The sequence below is a fragment of the Ursus arctos genome, unplaced genomic scaffold (assembly GCF_023065955.2).
Source record: "Ursus arctos isolate Adak ecotype North America unplaced genomic scaffold, UrsArc2.0 scaffold_11, whole genome shotgun sequence".
NCBI lineage: Eukaryota > Metazoa > Chordata > Mammalia > Carnivora > Ursidae > Ursus > Ursus arctos.
In genome coordinates this window covers 15,219,836-15,234,676 of record NW_026622775.1, presented here as the reverse complement: position 1 = coordinate 15,234,676, position 14,841 = coordinate 15,219,836, and the positions used below count along the sequence as shown (strand labels likewise).

General features: G+C 36.6%; 1 pseudogene; it reads left to right on the top strand.

Annotated features, from left to right (window-relative positions):
• Positions 1-10,798: 10,798 nt before the first annotated feature.
• On the top strand, positions 10,799-14,233 carry LOC113255672 (adiponectin receptor protein 1-like; annotated as a pseudogene).
• Positions 14,234-14,841: the final 608 nt, after the last annotated feature.

Below are 14,841 nucleotides of genomic sequence, written 5' to 3'. Positions count from 1 at the left end.
CACCTCCCTCTGGTAATCATCAGTTTGTTTCCTGTAGTTAAAAGCCTGACTCTTGGCTTTTCTCTCTCTCTCTTCCTTTCTTCTTCCCCCTTTGCTTGTTTGCTTTGTTTCTTAAATTCCACATATGAGTGAAATCATATGGTATTTGTCTTTCTCTGACTGACTTATTTCACTTAGTTATAAAGTCTAAAACTATTAAAGTTCTAGAAGAAAACATAGGAAAAATTCTTTGTGAGCTTGGGTTAGGTAAAGAATTCTTTGTCTTTTTAGGCAGAAAGACATGAACCATAAAAGAAAAAAGTTCATAAATTAGACTTTATTGAAAGACACTGTCTTTATTAACAGATATTTTAATTAAAAGATAATTTAATTAAACATTTCACTGACCATATAGTGCTTAGTTATTATGCTTTTTTTGAGTGAAATATCTGTTCAGCTATTTTGTCCATTAAAAAAAGTTCTTGTTGTTGAGATTTGAGAGTTTTTAATATGTATTTTGTGTAACAGTCCTTTCTCAGGTATGTGTTTTTCAAATATTTTCTTGGTTTTAATTAATTAAAATATCTTTTTATTTTTAATTAAAATTTTTAATTAAAATATCTTTTATGGTTCATGTCCCTTTGCCTAAAAAGGCAAAGGACTCTGCCATAGAATTTCTCCTATGTTTTCTTCTAGCAGTTTTATAGTTTTAGACTTTATATTTAGTTCTATAATTCATTTAGAATTTTACTTGATACATATGGGTGTCCAATCTCACTCTTAATTTTAGTCATTATATATAATCCTGAACTCCTGATATTTGATTCTTCCTGACAACATTTCTTGCACAAACAAATGAAGTAAATTATAAAATGTTTATAAACTAGCAGAGTGGATTTTTCAAGATCACTGAAATCACTTTATAATTATTCTGCAAGACTTACATTTGCGTAAAAATATAACACTCAGGAAGTATGCAAAAAAGAGCAACAAATCTTGCTGACTAGTGTTTCTTCTGTTAACAAGAACCTAATCATAATTACATTTATTTTATAATTCTGTGACAGTTTGAGGATCCTCTCATCTTGTTTAGAAATGTTACCCAGTCTTAGAAATTCCAAAACATTGCTGTCCAAACTGTGGCGCTTGAAAACGATTGCTAGAATATCTCAAAATGTTAAATGAGTGCCCAGAGGATATAGAGTGATTTCATTGATTTTGTAACTTCTTTTATTGCTTTTCTTTCTGTTTTACCATTTAATTTCTTATATTTGGAAATATTTCTCAACTCATCTGCTCTGTACCTTCTTTATTCCCTTCAACTTTTTATAATACTCATTTCCTTCTTAAATAGAAATGGACTTTTTTTCTGAATAAAAATGTAATATATTCTAGTTAAAAGAAATTCCCCATAAAAAAGCCAGAAAAAAAAGGAACTGTTAAATAAAAATTCAACTGAGTACAATTTTAAGACCTAATTGTTTTTATTAATTGATTGTAAATTGGGCAGCATTCCATCTACCACGTAGAAGCGAGCTCCAGAGGACTACAGAAAAGGAAAGGATTTTAAAGGTAGAGAGGAGGTGGAAAAAAGGAAATTATTAGCAAAGAATCCATTGTTTCAGGCAGGGTAGTCCTCCTAAGGGGAGCAAAAGGCTCTATCAGTAAATTCCCTGGTGCTCACTGGGGAAATTCCTATGTTGAATGGAGGAATACTTAAAATTCTACATGTTGGGGCGCCTGGGTAGCGCAGTCGTTAAAGCGTCTGCCTTTGGCTCAGGGCGTGATCACGGCGTGCCGGGATCGAGTCCCACATCGGGCTCCTCCGCTGGGAGCCTGCTTCTTCCTCTCTCACTCGCCTGCTGTGTTCCCTCTCTCGCTGGCTGTCTCTCTGTCACATAAATATAAATAAAATCTTTAAAAAAAAAAAAAATTCTACATGTTAATGACAGCTTAAGCAATTACCCTTTTAAAAAGAAAAATCTAAATGTTAGCACAAATATCTGCTCAACTAACTGATATTCAAAATAGTTAACAACTATTAACAGTAGTTAACAGAATGATATGATGGATAAGTGAATAGCGACTGGCTAAATATCAGATCTACATTAAAAAAAAATCTAATGCTTTCCCTTGGAAAGGAGATAAATTTGAGGCACTTACCAAATACTGTGAAGTGATTCCATGCCTTAGAGATATAGCCAGGGCATTCAAAACCCAAAAACATAAACCAAATATGAGTTAGTGTGTTGGCCAGTTTTATGCGTCAATTTGCCTAGGCTACAGTGTTCAAATGTTTGGTCAAACACCAGTGTAGGTGCTACTGTGAAGGTATTTTTTAGATGTGATTAACATTTACTTTTTACTTTTTAAAAAAGATGTATTTATTTATTAGAGAGGGGTGGGGGAAGGGCAGAGGGGGAGAGAGAATCCTGAAGCAGACTCCTCACTGAGCCTGGAGCCATGTGGGGCTCTATCCCTGAACCCCAAGATCAAGGCCTGGCTGCTCAACCAACTGAGCCACCCAAGCGCCCCTAGATGTGATTAACATTTAAATCAGTAGCTCAAATAAACCAGATTATCCTCCGTAAGCCAGGCGGGTGAACCTCATTCAACCTGTTGAAGGCCTTAATAGAACAAACACTGAGATTTCCCAAAATAGAAAAAATTCTCAAGACTATAACATAGAAATGTGTTTGAAAGGTCAAAAGCCTTCTGCTCAGTGGAATTTGGACTCAAGACTGTAATATCAGCTGTTATCTGAATTTCCAGTGCACTGACTTGCGGTACAAATTTCAGACTTGCCTACTCCTGCAATTGGATGAGACGATTCCTTAAAATAACTTTCTCTCCCTCTCTCTCTTTCTCATTTTTCATGCCTATCTATCTCTATCTCCCTCCTATTAGTGTTTCTCTGGAGAACCCTGACTAATAGACTTAGTGACTGAGGTTAATGATAATTTTCTCTCAGAATGCCCCCAGAAAAGCCAACCTTGGGCAAATGGGCAGTAGTGGTAGTCAGTCCTCAGCAGACAGCTTCTCCTAGACCCTGACTACCTTGCCATTCTTTCTTACTTCTGAATATTAATTTTGATTTCCTCATTACTGTGTTCAGGAAGTGCTATCATTCCTCATATGTACTATCAGCCCAGCAATTTATCTGAATGACCATCTGTGGTTTTGATACTCTATTTTCAGAGGCTTTCAGAAGGATTTCTTACAGCTTTTCTGTTTTCCTGTCTAGTTTTTATTAACCCCAGGAAGCAAGGCTCCATGGAATTGATAGATAATGATGAATAGCTGTGGATTTGGAGCTCCTCAACAGCAGCTTTGCATATGGACCATGCTCTTATTTTTTGCATTTGCAGTAATAGACAAATTCTCTGCTTTTTTTTTTCCAAATTGTTAAGATGTATAGTTGCCTGGTTATGATCATTTTGAATCTGTGGTTTCCATAAGGAAATGAAATTTTAAATGCTTTGTCACTCCATTCTATTTTGGAAACACAGCATACTATCAGAAGTTTGTTTTTTTTTAAATGATTTTATTCATTTATTCATGAGAGAGAGAGAGAGAGAGGCAGAAGGAGAAGCAGACTCTCCTGCTGAGCAGGGAGCCCAGTGTGGGAATTGATCCCAGGATCCTGGGATCATGACCTGAGCTGAAGGCAGACACTTAACCGACTGAGCCACCCAGACACCCCAGAAGTATTTATTCCTTAACCTTGCTCCTTAATTCGCCCATAAGCTCATAGAGGCAGAACAATGATGTGCTCATCTTTGAATTTTTTCTAGGAGTGAACATAGTACCTGCCAATAGTAGACATTTAATATAATTTTGAATGAGTAATTATCAGTAGGATTGAAGATTTTATGATGTATTTTATTGATTGAAAATAAGCAATATTTTAAAATTTTGAATCAATGGATAATGTTCTCTCTCTGAAATTAGTTTCCTTCTTAATGTCTATTCAAGGATACTGTACTCAAGGGGTCACAGAGCAGAAAACAAAAGATCACAAGGACTCCAGCTTATTTTCTTCTCTACTCAGCTGCAGAGGCCTTCTATCTTATTTGTCATTTCTTTATTTTATGAATAACCCAATGCACTGAGTGGCAGTCAGGAGAATTTTACCATGTGCCAGTAGTCCAACAGCAATTTTAGTGCTTAATGCAATGAAATTTACTTAAAAAGTGCTATTTATAGTACTAACTTGTGTTTCCTATGCTATAAAACAGGCCAAGTAAATGTGTATACCACAAACTCAATTTTGTACTACACATGGCTTTTTATTTGAGGGAATTCCAGGGAGAAATACGGTGCTGTAGCATGATTTCAGATTATAAATAATGAGGTAAAAACAAGCTACTGCGTGGGCAAATTGCTATGGTTCAGTTACGCGCTAGAAAAATGAGAATTTGAAGGGAAGTAATCTACTTCGAACAAAAGCAATCCTTTAAATTATTATTACTATTAATTTTGTAGGTAAGTGAATGGAATTGGAGAATAGGCAATGATCAGGGCAGACAGATAAGAATCTGATGCAGTCACACTAAGTTGTATACCTTCTCCAATTGGGAACCTCTCATAACCGCTGTCCAGGTGTAATTAGAGGCAGAAGATGTTTTGGACTTGAGGAAAGTTATTAATTGCTAGCAATAAATAATCTATGAAAAATAAACTAGGAGAAGGTATATACTAAAGCAGCCAGCATAAGAAAGTTGTGGAATATAAGAAAGTGATTTGGAAACCAACTCTGAGTGGGCGAAATAAAATAGCGAGCGTGCTACACTAGAACAGTAGTATAAAAGCAAATGTCGTCCTTACAGCCAGTTTGCTATATGCTTCAACAGCTAGAGACCAGCAAGACCCTGCAGGTCTTTGGGCTTGCCTAGTCCACCCCAAGCCCTTGGGAATGTCCTGGTGATGAGTCCAGAATCTTGGCAGAGTAAATGGGGACACATTTTTCTCATACTGCCTGTAATCTTCATGGAACCCTACAAGGATGGACTTTCTTATTGATCCACTATATTGCATACCAGACTGAATCCAAGGAAAGTTCTTGCAGACGGTGCCACCCAAATTGGTGCAAAAGAGACAGAGAGAGACAGAGAGACTTGAGTTAACCAATGAATGTTAAGTTAAAAATAAAAATACCTCAAACCCATTGTTTTTATAGATATGTTCTACTGATTTTTTTCAAGAGTAATTCCTTTCTTATTCAAGTTATTCTAGAAAACAAAAAAGGACCTAAGTTGCTTACCTTATAATATGAGGCAAATGAAATCCTAAGTCCAAAAATGCAAGAAAATTATAGACCCTTTTCACTTCTATAGAGGGACAAAATCTTAAATATTAGCTAATGAAATCCAATTGTGTGGACCAAAAAACATGATCAAATGTGCTCTTAGTTATACAAGGATAATTTTACATCAGAAATTTATCAATGTAATTTATCACATTAAAATGTTGACATAGAAAAATAATTACTGATACGGAAAATGCACTTCATATGGTACAGTAGTTATTTAAAATAAAATTTTAAAGGACATTAGAAATAGAAGGTAGATTCCTTGATGTAGTGAAAGTTATTTATCAAAATCTTACAGCCAATATTATACTTAATGGAGAAACTTAGATGCTTCCTCTTTAGGATCAAGGATAAGAAAAATCTGCTTGTTCTTATAACAGTTTAATACTGAGTGATAGGTTCTGGCTAATGCTACAAAGGAAAAAATAAGTAAATATTGGCAGAAGTAAAACTTCTGATTTGCAGACTATAATGTTACATAGGAAAGCATTAGAATGAACAACAAACTATTATTACTAACAACAGAATTCAGTAAGTTTGCCAGATGTTTATGATTGACTTAAAAAGCCAATAGGCAATTGGACACTCATAGGCAAATAAAAACAAAAACAAAAAAACAAAACAAAACAAAAAACACACCTCAATCTAAACTTCACACCTTCCACAAAAGTTAACTCAGGATAGATAATGGCAGCATTGTCCACAATAGCTAAATTGTGGAAGGAGCCGAGATGCCCTTCAGCAGATGACTGGATTAAGAAGATGTGGTCCATATATACAATGGAATATTACTCAGCCATCAGAAAGAATGATTATACAACATTTGCAGCAACATGGACGGGACTGGAGGAGATAATGCTAAGCGAAATAAGTCAAGCAGAGAAAGACAATTATCATATGATTTCACTCATTTATGGAACATAAGAAGTAGGAAGATCGGTAGGAGAAGAAAGGGAAGAAGAAGGGGGGGTAAACAGAAGGGGGAATGAACCATGACAGACTATGGACTCTGGGAAACAAACTGAGGGCTTCAGAGGGGAGGGGAGTGGGGGAATGGGATAGGCTGATGATAGGTATTAAGGAGGGCATGTATTGCATGGTGCACTGGGTGTTATACACAAGTAATGAATCATGGAACTTTACATCAAAAACTAGGGATGTACTGTATGGTGACTAACATAATATAATAAAAAACATTATTATTAAAAAAATAGATCATGGGCTCAAAATATAAAATGTAAATTATAAACATTCTAGAAAAGACTATAGGAAAAAATATTCAAGTTATAGAGCTAAGCAGAGTTTTTAGACTTGACACCAAAAGCATGATCCATAAGAGGAAAAACTGATTAATTGTATGTAATCAAAAACAAAAAGCTCTGCTCTGTGAATTACCCTGTTAAAAGAATAAAAAGACAAATTGCAGACTGGGAGGAAATATTTCTAAGTCACATACCCAGCAGAGATCTAATATCTAGAATATATTACACTCTCAAAACCCAATATTAAGAAGACAAACAATCCAATTAGAAAATTGGGCACAAGACAACAGTTTTTTCACCACAGAGCATATACAGATGACAAAAAAACAAGTGAAAAGATGTTTAACATCATTTGCCATTAGAGAAATGAAAATTAAAACTGTAATGAGATATCACTAGACATGTATCAGGATGGCTCTAATAAAAAGTAGTGATAATACCAAATGCTGTCAAGCATGTAGAGAAACTGCATCCCTCATACATTGCAGGGGAGAATGTAAAATGGTATAGCCATGCTGGAAAGTAGTTTGGCAATTATTTTCAAAACTAAGAATGGATTTACCATAAGAACCAGCAATTGTACTCTTGAATGTTTATTTCATAGAAATGAAGACTTATTTTCATGCAGGACCATGTACACAAATGTTTATAACAGTTTTATTCATAAGATCCCCAAACTAGAAACTGTCCACAATTTAATAGAAAAAACAACTACAAATAGTTAAAAATGAACTATGGTACATCGCTACCACAGAATACTACTCAGCAATGTAAAGGAATAAACTACTAACACATGTAAAAAATTTGGATGGCTCTAAAGGGTATTATGCTGTGTGAAAAAAATGAAAAAGTCACATACTATAGGATTCCCTTTATATAGCCTACTGACAAAATTATAGAAATGGAGAACATCTTAGTGGTTTTCAGTGGGAGGGAATGTTTGTGGCTTAAAAGGGTAATGTGAGGGAGTCTTGTGGTATTGAATCCAACTGTGTGAACCAGAATACATCATCACGTAGGCTCTATTTTAGTTATGCAAGGATGATTTTTCCTCAAAGCTATCAGTGTAATTCACCACATTAAAATATTAATATAGAAAGCATCTCAGCTGATACAGAAAAATGCACTCAAAATGGAATGACAATTTAAAATAAATTCTTAGGGGTGCCTGGGGGCTCAGTCGGTTAAGTGTCTGACTTGATTTCAGCTCAGCTCATGTTCTCAGGGTTGTGAGACGGAGCCTCGTGTTGGGCACTGCGCTGTGTGTGGAGCTGCTTAGGATTCTCTCTCTCCCTCTGCTTCTCCTCTCCCCTTCCCCACCCTCTCTCTCTCTCACATTCATAGGCAAATAAAAACAAAACAAAACAACAAAACAAAACAAAAAACACCTTTAGTGTTTTTCTCTCATTTCTCACATTTTCTCTCTCCCTCTCTAAAATAAACAACATTTTAAAAGTAAGTTAGGAATAGAAGGGGACTTCCTCAACGTGGTAAAATTATATATAAAAATCTTTTTATTTTATTTTTATTTATTTGTCAGTGAGAGAGCGAGAGCGAGCACAAGCAGGGGGAGCAGCAGGCAGAGGGAGAAGCAGGCTCCCTACTGAGCCAACAATTTCTCTATACCAACAGGAACCAAATAACAATACAATAAAGCTGAAATAGGATTCATAAGTGAAAAATAATTTAATATATCAAATAATTTATTTAACCAAGAACATGTAAAACTCAATAAAATGTTACAGCACCAATAAAAGACATAAACGTTGATCTGAATAAATAAAGGGATGATTCAATAGCATAAAGAAGTAAATTCTCCACAGTCAGAATTCCACCTGGATTTATTTGAGGTCTTGATACCTATTAGCTATTGTGACTAAAAAAAACTATAAAGCCAACATAATAGCAACAGTGAGGTATTGGCTCAACAGCTGACCATTAGACAAAAAAAACCCTTCTTAAAACAAAAGTGCATTTTTTTTTTTACAGTAAGTGAAGATACAAAAATATGGCACCCCAAATAAATGGGGAAAGGAGAGATACATTAAGTAATTGATAAAGGACACTATTTGGAATAAAATATCTGACACCACATATAACAATCAACTTCAAGATGAGTTAAAGACTTAAACATAAAGACAAAATTAGTAGGAGAATATGTTGGAGAGTCTTTGTAAACTAGGGACAAATCAGAGAATTTGTTAAACCCTTAAAACCAAATTGTGCAACAAATTTATGATTTTAATTGAATAAAAATCAAGAGGTTTTCCCTGATAGTTGTTAAGCAGTTGCAGAATGGAATGGTTATTAATAAATACTTAAGGAACAGATTATGGAATGGGAGTAATATTTTGGATGTATAAAATTGATTAGGAATTAATACCTAAAATATTCAAGAAGCTGAAAAATAAGCTCCCCAAAAAACAAATGAAAAATGAACAAAAGACACCAATAGTCAATTTACAGAGAAGGAGACGAAAAGGCTACCATGTGTATGAAGACGTACTCAAGCTCATTTATAGTTTGAAAAATGTGAATTGAAATGACATGTCATTATGTTGCTATGAACCATAAAAATGGGACTTCTGCTTCCAATTGGATGGGGTAGGAGGGACTGGATTTACCCTTTTCCCTAAACAACTAACAGTTGGGAAAAAATATATGAGAAAATGATGTTCAAAAGTTGGTTTCAATACCCTTTGAAACATATACAGTAACTTAAGATACAAAACTTTGAAACAAGAAACAGTAATCCTCAAGAGGCAGGAAACAAAAGACAAGCCCCCCTATTTCCTCATCCTACTAGATGGGGAGTTTCCAGGCCACCATGCAGGGAAAGTTCCCCCAGGTGGAACCCTGAGTTAAGATTCTAGATGCTCAGCCCCCAGCACAAGAAACATAAAGGAAACCATACTGAGACACATTAGAATCAAATTGCTTAAAAATGATGATAAAGAGAAAAATCTTTAAAAACAACCAGAAAGACTCCTTATGTACAGAGAAATGTAAAGTTCATAGCAGAGTCTTCATCAGAAACAACACAGTGTAGAAGTGGAGCAAAACTTTAGAGACTGAAAGAAAATATTGCCAACCAACTTTAGATACTTGTGAAACTACCTTTCAAAAATGAGAACAAAGACCTCTCCAAACATACAAAAACTGAAATGATTTATCAGTAGTAGATCTGCAGTATAAAAATGTTGAAGAAACAAACTGAGGGCTTCAGGGGGGAGGGGGGTGGGGGGAGGGGTTAGACTGGTGATGGGTAGTAAGGAGGGCACGTATTGCATGGTGCACTGGGTGTTATACGCAACTAATGAAACATTGAACTTTACATCAAAGTAAATAAATAAATAAATAAATAAATAAATAAATAAGTCACATTCAATATCCAAAAAAAAAAAAAAAAAAATTTTAAAAGAGGGGCGCCTGGGCGGCTCAGCCATTAAGCGTCTGCCTTCGGCTCAGGGCGTGATCCCGTCGTTATGGGATCGAGCCCCACATCAGGCTCCTCCGCTATGAGCCTGCTTCTTCCTCTCCCACTCCCCCTACTTGTGTTCCCTCTCTCGCTGGCTGTCTCTCTCTCTGTCAAATAAATAAATAAAATCTTAAAAAAAAATGTTAAAGAAAATCTTGGAAGCAGAAGGAAAATGATACCAGATGGAAATTTGGAGCTACCCGAATAAATGAAGGGCACTAGAGATAGTAACCATGTGGGTAAACATAAACTTTTTTCTTGTTATTTAAATCTCTTTAAAGGATAATTGACTGTTTAAAGCAAAAGCGATATAATGTATTTTGGAGTTTATTACATATGTAGAAGGAAAGTGTGGCAACAAAGACAAAACCCAAGAACAGAGAATAGCAGTATATTATTATAAGATTCTCATAGCATGTATGAAGTGGGATCATCTCTCTTGGAGGCAGACTTGATGACACAAATAGAAAATAAATTGTAAGATGATAGATTTTAAATCCAACCAAAGTGATAATCACTTTAAATATAAGTGGTCTGAGCCCACCAATTAAAGGCAAAATTGTCAGACTGGAACAATAGAAGACCCGACTCTATGCCGTCTATAAGAAACCCATTTGAAACATATAGACAAACATAGATTAAGACTAAAGGATGAGTTAGAGAAACCATGCTAATTCTAATCCAAAGAAAGCTGGACTGTTATATTCCTATCAGATAAAGTAGATTTTAGATTAAACTATTATCAGGGATAAAGAGGGCCTTTTCAGAATGATAAAGGTGTCAATTCATCAAGAGGATGTAACAGTCTTAAATGTTTATGCAGCTATTAACAGAGCTTCAAAATATATGAAGCAAGAAACTGACAAGAATCCAAGGAGAAATAGACAACAAAATCATTATAGTTGTAGATTTCGGTATTTCTATTTGGCTAGAATAGAAAAGCAATAAGGATATAAACTACTTAAACCATTTTATCAACTAACTTGACCTAATGGACATTTATAGAACACTCAAACTAACAGTAGAAAACGCATCCTTTTCAAGTGCACAGGGAAGAGTTATGAAAATAGATTATACACTGGGCCATAATACAAGTCTCAATAAATTTAAAAAGATCCAAGTCATCCCAAGTATGTTCTCTAACCACAGTGGAATTAATCAGTAGTCAATCACAGAAAGATATCTGAAAAATCTCCAAATATTGGAAACTAAATAACACACTTTCAATGGAAACTCAATATATAATCATTTGTGGGCAGTATTTAAAGTCATACTTTGGACAGAATTTAATGTTCTAAATGATGATATCAGAAAAAAAGGACTCCAAGCAAAAACCTCAGTTTTTGACTTAAACTATAAACACAGCAAATGAAAACAACCTCATACCTTTGTCAAGAACACACAGTTATACTTTAAACTTAAAAGAATGATTGGGAGTAGCTGGGTGGCTCAGTTGGTTAAGTGTCTGCTGTCGGCTCAGGTCACGATCCCAAGGTCCTGGAATTGAGCCCTGCGTTGGACTCCCTGCTCCGTGGGGAGCCTGCTTCTCCCTCTCTCTTTGCCCCTCGCTTTCTCAAATAAATAAATACAAATCTTTTAAAAAAAATGATTCTCTATGGGTGGGGCTGAAGGATTGGATTGTGAAATAGTCTTAGAAAGAAAAATTAAGTGGTTTTTTTCATTCTAATCTACATCCTAGGACTGTTCAGGGAACTCAGAACTGTTTTTTGTATTCTATGATGTGTTTCAAATCTCTTAAGCTATAAATTGATGTGACAAGTGACATTAAATTGTTTGCATGTGAAGATTCAACACCCTTTTACTTACTCACCATCCTTAATTGATGGATGTGTGTCAGAAAGAACTCCTTAATGCCCATAACTCTGGAATGAGGTCTTAAAAACCCAGAGTCTTTTAAAACTTTGCTCTAAAACTTACTAAATTCATGTTCTCTGCCATAGTAGATTTAATCTGAGCATGTTAGATTTTCAGTTGAATAGTATTCTGAGAGCCGGTTCATGAATTCAAGAAATCTTTGCTGAACACTATCTATGTCTGGGATATATTAAGTGATATGGACACTGTGCTCCATGGTCATGGCTGCAAAAATGAGTCAGAGGTGCCTGCTAACTATTACTTTAACACTTGAATGACCTGGGGACAAAGCAAGTATAAAAATAAGTCCCATAAGTATAATAAAGTGGCTGTGACAATAATGTGTGGAGAGTAGTGTGTGGGCACGGAAGGAACAGTTGTGCGTTCCAGCAAGGGAAGAGGAGAAATGTGGGGGTTTAGAAAAAGCTTCAGAAAGCCAAGTGGAGTCAGAATTTAAAGTCAATGTTTGTTAGGTAGCTAAGAGTGGGGAATACATGCAACGAAGAGGGGCCACTTGACATCAAAGAGCATGACGAGTGTGGGAAAATGAAATTCCTTAGGTATATTTGGAACATAAAATGCCCTTGGTGGAAAGAGAAATGAGGCAAGAGATGAGGTGACCATGGGCTCTCACAGTGCTAGAATCCTGGTATCTTCTGTTTTAGTCTCATTTCTTCCTCTTTCACGCTGTTTTCTAGACTCTTCTAGGAGAAGAGTCTCCTTGTACCTAGCCATGTTCTGAAAGCCTTTTTTTATTTTAGATGTAGAATGTGATTAAGTTCTCTTTTATAATATTGCATACCAAAACTGTCATTCTTCAAATTTATTTTTAATGTTAGAGTGAATGGGTAATGTGTAATTAGATAATCTGAGTCTGATGGTCAATGCCATTATAATACATACAGCTACTTAAATTGTTAATCTATACATTTTGAAATTAGTTCTCAAATATGAAAATGCAGTGAAAATTGCTTCCACTTTTACATTGATTTTCACACCATCCAACTTTTCTGTTTTCTTGACTATCATTATAAAGGCTTTTGGTAGATTAATTTCTCCACAGTCACTGATTTTCAGTCATTAGGTAAGGCTTAATTTTGCTGCTGCAGGGGAGGGTGCTGAAGATCTGGGGCTGCTCAGCAGGCCTCCTCCAGGGCCGGGGTATACAGTGCAGGGGACCGTGGCCCCCAGCAGAGCCAGCCCTCAGCCACTGAGGAAGACCAAGCATGCCCAGTGCCCCAGGAAGAGGAGGAGGAGGTGCGGATACTGACACTTCCCCTGGAAGCCCACCATGCCATGGGGAAGATGGAGGAGTTTGTGTAGAAAGTCTTGGAGGGGATGCTGGAGGGTCATCCCATATGACGTACTCTCCCACTGGCTGAAGGAAAATGACTACTTGCTACATGGCCGTAGACCACCTCTGTCCTCCTTCCTGGCTTGCTTTAAGAGCATTTTCTGCAGCCATACAGAAACTGGCAACATCTGGACCCATCTACTTGGTTTTGTGCTCTTTCTCTTTTGGGGAATCTTGACCATGGTCAGACCAAATACATACTTCATGGTCCCTCTGTAGGAGAAGGTGGTTTCAGGGATGTTCTTTTGGGTGCAGTGCTTTACCTCAGCTTCTCCTGGCTCTTTCAAACCATCTATTGTCATTCAGAGAGAGTCTCTTGGACTTTTTGCCAAACTAAATTATTCAGGGATTGCCCTACTGATGATGGGAAGCTTTGTCCCCTGGCTCTGTTACTCCTTCTACTGCTCCCCACAGCCGTGGTTCATCTACCTCTCCATCATCTGTGTCCTGGGCATTTCTGCCATCATTGTGGCACAGTGGGACCAATTTTCCTCTCCTAAGCACTGGCAGACAAGAGCAGGAGTGTTCCTGGGACTTGGCTTGAGTGGTGTTTGCCTACCATGCACTTGACTATTGCTGAGGGCTTTGTCAAGGCTACCGCAGTGGGCCAGATGGACTGGTTCTTCCTCAGGCCTGTGATGTACCTCACTGGAGCTGGCTTGTATGTTGCTCGAATTCCTGAGCACTTCCTGGAAAATTTGGCATATGGTTCCAGTCTCATCAGATTTTCCATGTCCTAGTGGTCGCCACAACCTTTGTCCACTTCTGCAGGGTCTGCAACCTTCAAGAATTCCATTATGGCTTAGAGGGTGGCTGTAGTGATGATTCCCTTCTCTGAGCCTTCCCATCTGAGGGGTGGAGGAGGAACTTCCCAAGTACTTTAAAAATAACTTCCTTGTTGACTTGAGGGGGAAAAAAATTTCACTGCTGCAGATGTCCCCAGGTATTTGTGTCATGTTGTGAGAAATCGTTAAAGGTGCATCTGTTGTTTCTCATTTATGATTGATCATTATATCACCTTACATTAGAAAATTTGTTTAGGTATTTAAAATGATGGTTTTATTTTTATAAATGTTATTGAAGTATAAAATGCATGTGGGAAAATACGTGTTTTAAGTTTACATATTAATGATTTCTCAGGAAAAGAACACATCTGTGGAACCAGCTCTCAGGTCAAGAAACAGAATATAATCAGCAGCCCTGAAACTTCCCTCATACCTTTGTTGTTACTGCCCCTGCCCCCACCGTGGGTAGCCACTATTCTAACTTCTAATACCGTAGATGAGTTCTGTCAATATTTGAACTTTATGTAAAGGGAATCATTACAGTATATACTCTTTTTGGCTCTGACTTCTGTTGCTCAACATTTTGTGTGCGAATTGATCCGTATCGTGGAGTATGCTTGTAGTTTGCCCTCTCTCATTGCTGTATGGTATTCTGTTGCATAAATCCACAATTTATTCATGCATCTACGGCAGACAGACAGTTGGGCTGTTTTCTTTTCTTTTTTCTTTTCTTCTCTTTCCTTTCCTTTCCTTTCCTTTCCTTTTTTTTTTTTTTTTGTCAGTTTAAAGTGGTACCA